Raw genomic sequence first — 14,715 nt, 5'->3', positions numbered from 1 at the left:
GTGGTGAGCCCACATTTCACACAGCAGTGGAGGCTAGCTCATTAGCCTGTCACTAGCCTGTTGACTCCATCCTCAACAGTCAGATAAACAGGTAACAGCCAGCAGCGGAGACTTGCTACATGTGGACACGTCAGGAAGAGGAACAAACCAAGAGGCCCAGTAACCCCTCCTCCAAGCCCATCTTTCGGGTCCTGGCAGGAGGCTTAGGTGTAAATAAAGGGCGGGAGGGTGCTGGGCTAAGTAGACTTGGCCAAAGTGTGGCCCCGCCCATCACTGGCCCTCCCTTGCCTCAGTTCCAATCTCTCCCCGCAAGTGATCAGAACAGCATGAAGCCTCAGTCTTGGGAGGCAAGTTCCCTTCTCCAGCTGTCACCAAGGCCCTTACTTTTCCCCAGCACAAACTACTGAAGGAATTCTAATTTCCTGAGGGTCATTGTCTCAATCTTCTGATAGCCAAAGGTGTGAATGTCTCTCCTCAGAGTGGCTTCCTTCCTGTCAGGAAGGTTACAGAGGCTGGGGTCACCAGGAATCTACAGGGAAGAGTGTTCTCAACGAAGATGGCCCAATAGGCTTGCCCAAACGTGGAGATAGACATGTCTCTGAATACAGCTGTGGCCACCCCCTGACTGGCCCTGCTCGGGTGAGGCACACCGTGGCAGCTACCTTTCAGGAAGCCAGGACCAGACAGGGTTTCCACAGAGAAGATGAAAGGAGGGCTCTGGAAAGCTCTGAGGAGAGACACCCACCCCTCCAAGAGGCTAGATGACGGTGCAGAAATCCATTCGGGCAGCTTCTTGGGCACCAGAGAGTAAAATGGCCCCCAGCAAATGGTGACTCAGCACACTGACAATGAGAAAGGATTCTGAAGTCGGGCTTCCAAATAAGAAGAGTGGAGACTTGCAGACCCGTGCCTCTTAAATTTCCACATTTGTGACCCCTCTTCACCCAAAGAAATTTGTGCACAACCCCAAGCATTAGCCACTTATAAAACAGGTATACAAACGCAACATGTAATGATAATAAATTACGAAGCAAATTTTTTTTACTAGAATGAAATTCAACTGACAGGAGCTGGGTAGCCTAACACTGCTGGGGGCTAAGAACCTGGGAGTTGTTCAGACCTTGACGCTTGGCACGTTGCCTCGAGAGTTGCTGGTCCTTGGCCCATGTTGGAATCCAGAGAATCTGGAGTTCAGCATCAGTGAAGGATGCAGCCGCAGAAACTGCAAAACTGATGCACTCATCACCAAGGAGTGGAAAACAGGCAGGCAAACACCACTGCTGCCTCCCTCGGCCTCTTCAAATCTGGGCCACACAGGAAGTTTCCCTGCCCACTCTGGGGAAGGGCCCTCCCTGTAAATGTCCTCAGAGAGTTTATCAGAGTCTTATTTCTTGGTTGATTCCAGACCCAATCAACCTGACACTCCAGATCAACCAGTAACAGAACACACTGTACAGTGTGCGCCGTTTGCCCTTGGGATCAGGAGACCAGAACATACTGTACAGTGTGCACTGTTTACCCTTGGGATCAGGAGACCAGAACATACTGTACAGTGTGCACTGTTTACCCTTGGGATCAGGAGACCAGAACACACTATAGAGTGTGCACTGTTTACCCTTGGGATCAGGAGACCAGAACACACTATAGAGTGTGCACTGTTTACCCTTGGGATCAGGGGGTCAGAACATACTGTACAGTGTGCACTGTTTACCCTTGGGATCAGGAGACCAGAACACACTATAGAGTGTGCACTGTTTACCCTTGGGATCAGGAGACCAGAACACACTATAGAGTGTGCACTGTTTACCCTTGGGGCCAGCTGGGAACTGTGATTCATGGCCACGGCCCAGCATCACAATCAGGTACCAGACTGGTGTGGGAAAGAGCTGACTTGAAAGCTATTTCTAGTCCACGTGCATACTGTTTATGCAACACTATTTAGCAAAAACAATAACTCCAAGCTGAACCACCATATGTGGCAGTCATGGGTTCCAATGCTACTTCCTGGTACAGAACCACCACCCAGTCAGTTTGCTATTCAGTGGGACTAAGGGCCCCAAGCTGATGGGCTCATAACAGTTTAATAAGCAGTTCTCGTAAGGAAGATGTAACGTCATTCCTGCCAATTTCCCTAGTGTAAATATTGCCGTGGCAGTCAATGTCAAGTTATACCAGTGTGCTGTCCATAACATAGATGTCACAGAAGATGAAGATCACTGGGACATCTCAGGTAGGGACCTGGTTACATAACAGAGCACGGATAATGTGTGAGCACGGAAAGGCTTAGGTGCCTGCATATATTTCTACTATATGAGTGACCCACCCTGCTCTCAAATGATTGTGGACTGAGCTTCCAAGCAAGCCAAACATGATTATCATGGACGATATATTGTGATCATCTCTGACAACTCCAATTAGCAGGAAATATGAGTGGTGTCGGCAAATGAGTTGAAATGTGCACAGAGAAAGATGTTGCATTCTGAGAAATAGCCAAGATCTGTCAACACTCAAGTACACAGCCAGAAATAACTCAGGGCTACATTATGCCACACCCTCCTTTCTTTTCACCCAGCACTCAAAAAAAAATAGCACAATCAACAAGTAAAGTCTTGCAATAATTTGATTTTTCCTCCCTAAATTTACATAGGAAGAAAGCTAAATACTAAAATAATTCATTTTACAAACTACATAATATTAAATTTTGTGTTGGTGTGCCATGCCTAGTGACATATACTGGTTATCATGACATTCAGAAGACGGAGGCAGGGGGACTGTGAGTTTGAAATGGTCTTCTTACTTTCCTGTTGCCCTGGTGAAAACTACCTGGTTTCTCTTTGATGGCACTGATCTCTTTAATAATGAAAGCTGCTCTGTCATGTTTGCTCACTTCATATGAAATGTCAAACTAGGCCCTGCCCTGGATGACATGGCAGACTCTGGAGATCCACCATGGAGGGCCTCACCCTCTCTGGTGATCAGAGTGGAGATTGGGTGGAGGACTGGGGGGCCCAGTGGGGAGGGAGGGGAGGAGGGGAGGGAGAGGGGAGGTGGGATTGACATGTGAAACAAGCTTGTTTCTAACTTAATTTTTTTTAAAAAAGGAAGAGAAAAAATAATTAAGAAAGAAATGTCAAACTAGCTCATATTCATAAAAGTTCCTATTTTTTTATGTTCTACTTTTTGCTCTTTCTTGACGTATACCTGTATAAAAGTGATAGATGAGCAATAGCCGTGGCACCGCCTGAATGCTATGCTGACTTGAAGTTTCCTCTTCCAAAGACATTAGTCCCTTACTCTCTATTGATGGTCACTCATGTGCTATGGTATGCGTATGGAGGTTAGATGACAATGTGAAGTCTATTTGTTACTATTTAGTTCAACCTCATATAAGTTATCAGGACATACACAGAATATGTTCAAGTTCCTTGTCAAAATGCATCAAGAATGTGCTCTAGCCCCATTCCCAACACAATCCTTGCTCCCCTCTGAGATTCTTGAACCAGGCCTATACTAGTAACATTTCTCTGTTCCCTTTTCTTCTAAAACCCCACCAGAACATCCCACTAAGCTCTACTTAGAGTAGTCAAGGGCTTTTCTAACCCAAAGTTCCAAACTCTTCCACATTTCACCTGTATACCAGTTCCAAAGCCCCAAAAACCACAATTGTCAACAGGAGCAACAACCCCACTCCTGGTACCAATTTTGCTGCTTTCCCGGTTGCTATTGTATAATGGCTTGGCAAGACCAACTCAAGGGAAGACGGGTTTATTTGGCTTGTGGTTCAATGGTACAGTCAGTCTATCATTGTGACAGGGAAGCCAGGATGCCAGGAGCTTGTGGAAGGAGGGTCACTTTGCGTCTGCTGTCGCTTGAAAGCAGGGAGTGATAAATAATGGGGATCAGCCTACTTTGCCCTTTTTACTCAGTCCAGGACCTCAGCCCATAGAATGGTGCCACTCCCAATTAAATTGGGTCCTTCCCACCTCCACTGACCTAATCTAGATAATCTCAAGGGCACGCCAGAGGTTTGTCTCATTGGTAATTCTAGATCCTGTCAAGCTGACAATCCCATAAATATGATCTGCCACAGAGACATTGTCTCCCAAAAAAAGTCATGTTGATGGAGATAAGTGACAGGAAAAGATGACTGAAGACAAGCAAAATTTCCTTTAATAATGTACTATAAAATTTAATAATGGTAGAGGAACCTCGAATAGAAAATACATCTAGGTGAACAGTAGTTGTACATATTGATTGTATATGCAATTGATGTCAGAACTAGCTGGGTATGTTTTCACATTTCTCTTTTTTTCTACTTCTATTTTTGTCATAGTGTCAACAGCATAATTTTATAGGAAGACCTTTCATTAACACTGTACAGTTTAGTAGGATAGAGGCAAATTGGCATAGCAGGAAAGCATTGGTGTGGGGACGAGAATTCCTGAGGACAGGTAGCAGATCTGTAGCTGCTGAGCAAGGCCACGCCATTTCATTCCCAAAACTAGCAGTCTGTAAAAGGGAAGAATGAGAAATCCCAACACTGGGTCTGGAGAGATGGCTTAGAGGTTAAGAGGACTGGTTGCTCTTCCAGAGGTCCTGAGTTCAATTCCCAGAACCCACATGGAGGCTCACAGCCATCTGTAATGAGATCTGGTGCCCTTTTCTGGCCTGCAGGCATACATGCAAACAGGATACTGTATACATAATAAATAAATAAATTTTAAAAAAAGAAATCCCAGCACCCGTACAGAAGTATGATCAAATGTGATACTGACATAGAGTCCATCTTAACACTAAAATGTGATACTGACATACAGGCCATCTTAACACTCAAATGTGATACTGACATACAGGCCATCTTAACACTCAAATGTGATACTGACGACATACAGGCCATCTTAACACTCAAATGTGATACTGACATACAGGCCATCTTAACAGTCTTACTGACATTTGCTTCTCTGTTAACAGAGATTTGAATGAAAATCGATCTAAATGACTAATGTGAGACAAATCCTCAGGCAAATACTCTAAACAGATGAATCTATTCTCACTCAACCACGGACAAACAACTCAACAAAAACTAGACAATGAGCTTGAACAGGATCTTCTTTGGAATTAGTCTGCAGATTGTGAGTAGTCATTAGATTATTACAAACAGTCGATAGATAGATGAGATGCCCTAACCCTCAATCACCTCGGAGAGGGTCATCAAAGCTGCAAGGAGATGTTTCCTCACACCTGTTAGAAAGACGGTAACAAATGCTGTGGGGACAGGAGTGTACAGTGATATGAAGACGAGAAGAACCTCAATGGAGGGCCTCCAAACAGTTGAAACAGATGGCATCTCCGCCTCTCAAGTGATACAGCAGCTATAACGGTATGTTCATTATAAGCAGGAAAGTCAAAATACTAGAACCACCCAAAAGTCCATTGACAGATAAACAAGATACAGTATGCACACACAATAAGTATTATTTTGCATTTATGTGCATAAAGTAAACTCGAGGGCATTTTACGACACAAAGTACTCTGGTCATAGGAAGCTGGGTGCTGAGTGGTCCTGTGATTGTGGGGTGTGAGCTGTAGAAGATGCATGGAGAACGGGGTATAGTGATGATTCCCAGCTCCTGGGAGATGGGAGGGAGATGGGGAGCTTTTGTCTGATGGTATACAGTTATGCTAAATAAATAAGCTATAAAGATCTGTACCATGATATGCCTCTAATTAGCAACACGATGCTACTTACATATTTCAACACAGGTTAAGAGGGTAAATCGCCTGTTAGACTTTTTTTTTAACCACAAAAGCAAGCAAGCAAGGAGACACGAGGGAGCTGTGGGACATGGTGGATACGTCTAGTACGGCGAAATTTGCATATTCCCAACTCATCAAGTCATATGCATCAAATACGCATGGTTCCTCCTATATCAGTTATACTGAAATGAAGCTGTTAGAAAACCAGGAGCTGGATTTTAGAGTTTCCGAGTTGCTTCCACTGTCAAAACCAAACTGAACAAAGAATTCCAAAGCATTCAGCATCTTTGCTGGCTGGCTTTGATAAATTGGAGCCTGATCATTTCCCTTTTTTTTTTTATTAAATGTTTTCCTGGTGATTTCTGTGTCACCTGTGTTTCAGGCACACCTCCCTAGGTCTGCGTCATACTTGACGCTTCTATCGACGTGAGAAAACACTGCGGCCAAAAACAACCGGTCCCCATCAAATCCCTCCCCTCAGAGCTCACGGAATCCCTCGGAAGAAGAGGCAGAAAGACTGAAGTCAGAGGGCTTGGAGGACACCTGGAGAGCAAGGCCCTCTGAATCCACTAAGCAAGGTACATCTGTGAAACTGAGGCAACCGTCACGGGGCCTACAGGGGTCTGCACCGGGTCCTCCACGTGTGGATCACAGCTTTTAGCTTAGTGTTTTTACGGGACTCCTAGCTGTGAGAACGACTCTTGGGCCTGCTCTTGGGACGCCTCCTCCTATTGGGTTGCCATGTCCAGCTTCAGTATGATAACTTTTGCTTCATCTTATTACATTTTATTTTGTCGAGTTTGGTCGCATGCTCTGTTCTAACGAGAGACAGAAGGAGAGTGGTCCCAGAGGCAAAGGGAGGTGGGGAGGGGGAGAGCTAGGGCAAGCTATAATCAAGGTATATTATGTGAGAAAAGAATATATTTTCAATAAAATAAAAATAAATGGAAAGGAAAATGTTCTGTCCGATCTGGCCACAAGCCAGTCTCATGGAGGCATTCTCTCAGTTGAGTCCCCCTTCCTAGATGGCTTAGCTTGTGTCAAGGTGACATAAAACTAGCCAGCACAGTTTGGCACAATTGTCTTCGATAGCACATCATGGCCACCATCATGTGACAGCCTTCCATAGTAAACTAGAGTGTAGGATCCATGGAAATGGCCCGAAATGGAGAAAAATCCAACAACTGGAGCTTATCTCTCTTCCATTTGTTATACACACACACGCACACACACACTCTCTCTCTCTCTCTCTCTCTCTCTCTCTCTCTCTCTCTCTCTCTCTCACACACTCTCTCTCTCTCTCTCTCTCTCTCTCTCTCTCTCTCTCACACACACACACACACACACACACACTTCTGCTAACTTACCTCAAGAAAACTGGGTGGTCCACAGCTGGGCAGACTGAACACCTTTCTCCAGGGTGGTGATAAGTCTGAAGGTCAGTTTTCTCCATTTCCCTAAAAAGAAAGAATGCGGGGGGGGGTGTGAAAGCTGGTTGGGCTCTGGGGTGTGCCCACAGGATGCTGTTATTTTACCATGGAAGAGGAAAAGGGAATCAAAGAAAAGCATCCATGCCTCACTTAGGGGGATCGTGGAACAAACAAGAGGAAAGAGACGGTAGGGAGAAAAATACATGAGCTCAAGGAAGCTCTCTCGGCTCTCGATTGCTCTAAAATCAGAACTATGAAATAACAGCGGCACTGAGACAGGGGCATGGTTTTGCCAGTTGCGCGCTTAGAACTACCTCATCAACAGCGTAAAGGAAAAAAATCCTAGAAGTGACAGTGTGAGCGCCAGGGTGTGGAGAGAGGAAGAAAAATCAGGCAGAAGAACAGCAAAGATGAACACCAAGGAGGAGACGAGGAGGTCAAGACCCCTGCGAAGGTAAGACTGTGGTAAGACAGAGTGGGTGACCAGATGTGCCGAGCGTTGAAAAGAAGGAAACGATGGCTGAGATACGCCCAAGAGCTTTGTCAGAGGTGGCCGCTGGTGCCACCTGTAATCCTGTGTTTGCCTCTGAGGCACAGGTCTGAAGGGAAACACGGGTGAAGAGACATATTAGCAAAACTAAGACAGAGAAACCTCACGCTGGGTAGAAGAGTTGGATCCGACAAATGTGGGTCTTGGAGGCCACTAGACAATGCCCAGCTAACGGCAATGGGATGGCAGAGATGTGGAGGTCACTAGCCTCAGACTTGGCATGGAGACAGGACAGAGCCAGCCTTGGTGTTCAGTTTCTGTAAGCTGGGCCTGCTGTTCAGGAGGGCAGACGGCAGGAAGAGGACTGGCTGACAAACGCTATCGCGGTGGACCATGACATCTACCGCTATCACAGTGGACCACGAAGTCTTCACCAAGTGAGAATGAGAACGTGGCCAAGTCTAGGAAACGAGTCAAGGGCAGCCAAACAGCATCAGAGAATTGGAGATCACTGGGATCCTGCCAGTGGGGTGTGGCTCGAGGACAAGACTCCAGTCCCCAGGCCCTGTCTTTTCTCAATCCTCCATCCTCTTTTCAGATTTCTCCTATTTATTCTCTCTGCCTGCCAGCTCCTTCTCTCTCCTAATTAGCTATCGGCCGTCCAGCTCTTTATTAGGCCAATCAGGTGTTTTAGACAGGCAAAGTGACACAGCCTCACAGAGTTAAACAAATGCAACATAAGCAAATGCAACACATCTTTGCATCATCAGACAATATTCCAGCGAATAAGCAAATGCAACACACACATCTTCAACTAACATTCCGCAACAAGGTAGGCGCCAGGTAATGACACACATTTTTAGATGCTCCTTATTCTGTCAGCGCCACCTACGAAGGCATGCTTTACTAAGTTCACATTCACACATACACATTCACACATGCACACAAAGTGTGCAGGGATAAAATCGTCCTTGTCCATAGCAGATGGGAAATCGGTCTCCTCTTTCTTCTCCAAAACATCACAAGGGCAGAGGATGGAAGCTTGGAACACTCACCAATGAGCATGGCGGCTTCCCATCATAACATGGCAGAAGATACCAAGCAGTGCCCCGTGGTAACAGAGTGGCTTTCGGGAGAGCAAGGTGGAGGGGGCAACAAGATAAACAGATGACTTCTATCTTGATCTGCTCTCTAATGATCTGTCATAACCTTTCCCACTGCGAAGGTCCTACTCCCTCAGTTGCCTTAATCCGTCAGAAGGGCAGAGTTGTGTTGACCAGAGACACTTCCTAATGGCCCCACGTCCAGTCTCACCACAGTAACAAGTTTCAGCATTAGTTTAGAGGGCTCCCTCAAACCTCAGGGACACTCTCTCAGTACTTGGGAGCCACAGTGACAACAAGGGAGAGAAAATCTAATGAACACCACAGGCTGACTATTAGGTCCATTCTGTGGCGATACTTTGTTTACCATCTAACAAACAAAGCCTGCCTGAAGATCAAAGTGCAGAGCTAGCCACACTAGTTAGCCATAGACGCCAAGCGGTGGAGACACACACCTTTCATCCCAGCACTCAGGAGACAGAGGCAGATGGATCTCTGTGAGTTCAAGGCCATTGTGGGCTACACGAAATTGATCCAGTCTGAAAGAGAAACAGCCAAGTGGTGGTGGTTGGCACATTTAATCCCAGTGCTTGGAAGTCACATGCCTTTAATGCCAACACTAGGGAGATGGAGACAGGAGAGATAAGGCTGGGTAAAGAGAGGAATATAAGGCAGGGCAGATCCCATCAAAACACAGGAATGCATAGATGCTCAGTAGAAGACAACCTTGGGGAGTTGGAGATTTTAGGAGAATTTAGTATTCCCTGGGAATGTTCATACCTGATGTAGTCTCTATCAAACACTGCCCCCTCTCCCCAGGTCCGTGTGTGTGTGTGTGTGTGTGTGTGTGTGTGTGTGTGTGTGTGTGTGTGTGTATGCACGTGTGCAAGCATGTGTGGAGGTCAGAGGGCAACCTTGCATGTCAGCCCTCACGGTCTACCTTGGTTGAGATGGGGACTCTTGTTTGCTGCTGGGCACGGCTTGTGGAGATGTTTCCGTTTTGCCTCCATCTTACTGCAAGATGCTGGCACCACAGGGCTGTGGCTGGCTTTACTTGAGTTGAGAGGCTCCAAACTCAGGGCCTCATGCTTGCACAAGTGCTTCACTCACTAAATCACTTTTCTAGCCCTCACCCTCTCTTTCATCATCCTTACACACACACACACAAACACATATATACACACACATATTCACACACATATATAAACATAAGCATGTGCACATCCACTCACATAAACACGAGCGCACACACACACACACACACAGAAAGAGAGAGCTATACCCAAGCCTTCTAACTCTTAAGACTCTGGGCCTTGTGAATTAACAGTAACCAAGGCCCTCAGCATCCCCTGATGAAACGGACTGGCCTCTAATTTCCCCTTTCCCAACATCCGCCATCTGAGCCACTTTCCTCTCCCACACTGTTGCTCCCCACCATGGAGTCACCAGAAAGTGTAGAGTGTCGACAGACATGAAGGCAGAGCCTGATGCCTCACACACTCCTTGGGGATTTATTTGGTTCCGTTGATCATGAAACTGTGCACAGTGGGGGACTTTAGCAAGGACAAGAAAAAGGTTTCTTTGACCCTAAACCTGGGAGTAAAATGTATTTAAGTAAAGCAATAAATGCCAGAAACGGCAAATGAGAAACTATAGTTTGACTCTCAAAATTAAATACCCATTATCAAGTTTTTTTGTGTACCCCCACTGGCCCCTAAGTTGGGGAAGTTCCTAGAATTAGGGAGTTCTTGGTCCAGGAGACATCCTCACCACCCCCTCTCCCAGTGGCACTAAGCCCCATACCCTCCCACCCCCACACACCTCAGCCCAGACACTTAGCATCTTGGCAGTCACTGCAATCCCTTCACCAGAGTTCTGGGTTCTTTCTGCCAATGGACACAGCCCACATCCTCTCACCAATTACTAACCATTTCCCCTGTAGTCAGCACTGAAACTCCTGCTTGATCTGCCTGACGTGTTACACGCTTGTGCTTCCAAATACAGCCCCTCCTGAGGCCGGCGTGGAAAGGGCAAACCAGGGGGACAGGCACACAGGCAACAACCCGTTTCCTTCAGATAGTAGCAAGGGAACTCTACCGGGAAACTGACAACCAAGGGCAGAGAGCTTGTTTCTGTTCCTCTCCTCAGAACTGACTGACTCACTGATTGATTCATTACTAATTGATTGATGGATAGCCTATTGGTATACGTGAAAGATCACGTTCACAATAGCTGTCATAGATACCTTACGTCTTGTCCAATCAGAAGAACCACCGCTTATCTAGTTCAAGACCGTGATTCTAAAGCCAGAATACCCTGATAAGCTAAATTAGGTCCTTGACCGAGGTCTGTGGGTGAGCGTCCTGGCAGCTTCCATTAATTTCAAGAAAATGTTGGGCTGTCCACGGACCCTGGCCAGCCAAGAATAGGCCCCATCACCTACATCCACCTAGCGTGGTCCCAGGACGACTCTTCTGGACACACAGCCCTGGCGTCACTCAGACCGGCACAGCCAGAGCATTTTCAGGGGCTTAGCAGTCTATTGCAAGGTACAGGCCTGCTCTCCCCTTCAGGTTGACAGCGCGTGTTTCTAGGGATATCTGAAGGCAAACACACACTGAATCTAACTAAAATGGTCGGACATTGGCCATCCACCCACGTGTCAAAACAGGAAGCAACAATTCTACTCCCCAGTTGGCCCTCAATTGTACGTGAACTGAGACTGACCGGGCGAAAAACATTGAATCACAAGTCTCATTATCCTCGTTAAGCACTCAAAGTATTTATATTTCAGTGCGGGGTTGGGGGGGTGGGGGATGAACCGTTGTAGCTGTACCACTACAGATGCAGGTCAAATAAAACTCTCCAGGACTCTCTGGCTAAGCACCTGCCCTGCCTGTCAGTGGCTCTGCCTATTCTAGGCTGGGGGAGGGGGGTGTGATAAAAACCCTTCATCAGTCCCACTGAAGTTGAAGCTGCTGCTATCTGGGAAGATCAAAGGGGGCCATTCCCCAGCAGACTTGGAGTCTACAGTCCCCTAGCCTGCCATGTGGTGTCAGCCACTCCCCCCTTGTCCCAGCCCAGCCATGGGGTATATAATGACAGTAATTGTCAGTTTGCTAAATTGCCTCCAACAAGGGAGGGAGATGCCCTACAGGCAGCAGCCACTTCTCAGACTCCTGTGAAAACACAGCAAGGAATTCCTAAAAGAAAATTCACAGGGCCTTTCTTTTGTGAATCCTGAGAGGCTCTTTCTTTATATTGATAGCATTGCCTTGGCTGTACCACCAGCAGACAAAGGGGCTTGTGGCTGCCTCTGTGACTTGCTTCAGTCACCGGATCCTCTTCCAGGAGACTTGAGAGAAGGCACATCCCTCCCCACAGCTGGGGGTACTTGGGCAAGTTACATTGCTTAAGGACTCTGCCTGTGGAGAGTCAGGACTGTCTCAGCTCTTTCCTGTAAAAGGGAGACTCAGACTTTAAAACAAAACTTTAAATCCCAGCTCCTGAATACCTTTTCTGCTCAAGTTTATTCTATTCAAATTTAGAGTGTACGAGATCCCAACTCAATATTTTTAGACCCCTAGTGACTAGTCCATCACAGAGTAACTTGTCCTTCTGCCCTCTCCCGAGAAATCGAAACCTCAAGATAAACTTAAAAGATAACACTCCCTGATCCAGGAACTAGCTCACCACATTCCTGCTCAATGTTTAACTGTGCAATGCCCAAAGAATGCTTGCTTGAGATAACCCATAACCTTCCCATTAAGACATGAGCTGTCATTTAACTTCCTCATCCTTTATGATGTTTACCTAACTTCCCCATCCTTTATGTTTGCCTAACTCCCCCATTCTTTATGGTTTTTCCCTTAAAAAAAAAAACCCTGACTATAGCTACTGGGGGTCGAACTCCTCTGCCCCTGAGAGGGTCATGAGCTCGGCCCCAGTGTACTGGTTCCCTGAATAAACCTCGTGTGTTTGCATCAAGAACTGTCCCTCTTGAATTATTGGGGCATTGGCTTATCCCGAGACTTGAGTGAGGGTCTCCCCACTCTGGGGGTCTTTCAAGTGGCTGTGGGAGGTTGGGTTGGCATGATGAAGTAGTAGTATTCAGATGGCTTTGGTCCTGATTTACCAATAAAGCCATTTGAGTAATGAGAATAAGCACTACTGTGAACATTTTTGAATTTGTACCACTGGCATAACGTTATCTGTTAGATTTTAGTTTTAAATGGTTTCTCAGAGATAAAGAGATGACTATCCAGCAAAAAAGATTCATCTATCCGTTCAATCAGGCAGCAAGTATAACCTCTAAATTTCTTTACAGTGTAGTTTTAGAAGGACTGGAAGACTGAGTTTCTCAGCTATCAGCTTCCCCTTCCCCATTTTGTAATCTTTCTGACCCATGAGCAAAACGTCTAAGAACTACATTCCCCAGAAGTCTTTGCAATCACCCTTATGCTAGGGTCCACCATGGGCGGTGCTAGTAGCAGGCTGGAGGACAGAGGTAATTCATAGGTTGCTTTTCTACTCTGGAGATGGTGGCTGCTGGACTTGTGTTTGCTCAGCAGCCCAGATTTACCAGCATCCTTAGTGGACCCACAACGTTTTCACTAATTTCTTCAGCCTAAGGGGGTAGTGTTTTATCATAGTTACTCAGTTTAAGCAAACATGCCTTCCTTTCCATCCTGGACTTCAAATCCCCCCTAGAAATTCCTTCTTAGAAATTCATGGTGGTTGGGTACAACGGTTTGCCTCAGACCCAGGAGACTGCTGGGGGCGGGGGCAGTCAAGAGTTCCAATCAAGCCTAGATTATATGGTGAGCGCCAGGGTAGCCTGAGATAATGGCGAAATTATGCTTCAATAAATAAATGAAGACTGGGGTTTGTCAACAAAACCTATTGAGACACTGGCTGAGGCTGGTCCCCCCAAGCAACACAGCATGATGAGCTACGGAGTCAATGAGGCAGAACTTGATCACATTGTTTAAAGATGATGTTGAGGTCATTCCCTGCAGCCTGAAAATTCACAGTACAACTAGGAGAGGGATTTAAACGACATCAACTCTGCTCCTAAGGCTCATAGGAGTAGCCCAGTCCCTTTTCCGAATAGCTTAGGTTTCAAAGTCACATTCGCTCTTTTGGGCATCATTCGAGTGGCAGGTTGGTTACCTGCAGGATGTTAAATGCCATCATCGGGCTTGCATGGCTGTCCCTGGAGCTCACGTGGCAGGTATTGGATACCCGCGCTGTGATCTATGCCCGTCACAGGATATAGACAGAGGAGATTCGCAGATCAACTGCTGAGCCCCAAGGGGAAGACTCCACGACACATCCATCAAAGTCAAGTGGCAGAGCACATTGAACTGCTTCATTAATTATGAAAATCATCTCCCACAGTGACATCTTGTTAGCTTCGGGGAGGCTCCGCACACTCTCGTGTGGTCCTTTCTGTCGACTTAGTGCCGCGTTTAGTATGGAATTGAAGGCTTGTTTGTTTTTCTCTTTTTCCTCCTTTATAAAGAAAAAGCTACTTTGTGCCTAACCCACACTTAAATATATATACTTGTATGTTTACGTGTGCTCACTGTGTGGATAGAGGTAGCCTTGTCCCTGAAAGGAAGTTGACCGCGCCAGGATTTGTTTTACAAAGATATATAGATGGGGCTGAGAAAATAAAGCTTGGTTCTTTTGAGAAGGTTGAGTTCATGCTGGGAGCTTACACACCCCGAGTGCTCTGCGCAGATCTAGCTGCTGGGGGGAAACTTGGCCTTACTCTTCTTGTCTGTTAAGGAAGAGAAAGTGACAAGAATGTGTGCCTCTCTCCACCCTCTTTGAAAACAATTTTGGCTTTTTGGGTCTTTTATTCCCAACACCTGGGCACGAAAGCTTCAGAACCTCATGGAGTGTTCCATTTCCACAGCCAGGCCCGTTA

The 14,715-nt window shown here is 46.4% G+C and overlaps 1 long non-coding RNA gene across 1 annotated transcript in view; it reads right to left on the bottom strand.

Moving 5' to 3' along the window:
* The window catches only part of LOC110341596, a 166,400-nt gene that overhangs the window by 134,733 nt on the left and 16,952 nt on the right, over nucleotides 1-14,715 (bottom strand). Inside the window, exon 2 of the long non-coding RNA XR_005878802.1 lies at nucleotides 7,125-7,214. This is a non-coding gene — a long non-coding RNA (uncharacterized LOC110341596). The remainder of the gene's footprint in view (nucleotides 1-7,124; nucleotides 7,215-14,715) is intronic.

Source organism: Mesocricetus auratus, unplaced genomic scaffold, assembly GCF_017639785.1.
Source record: "Mesocricetus auratus isolate SY011 unplaced genomic scaffold, BCM_Maur_2.0 Super-Scaffold_100008, whole genome shotgun sequence".
NCBI classification, from domain to species: Eukaryota; Metazoa; Chordata; class Mammalia; order Rodentia; family Cricetidae; genus Mesocricetus; species Mesocricetus auratus.
Note: the sequence above shows the minus strand (reverse complement) of the source record. Positions and strands in the feature narration are given on the sequence as shown.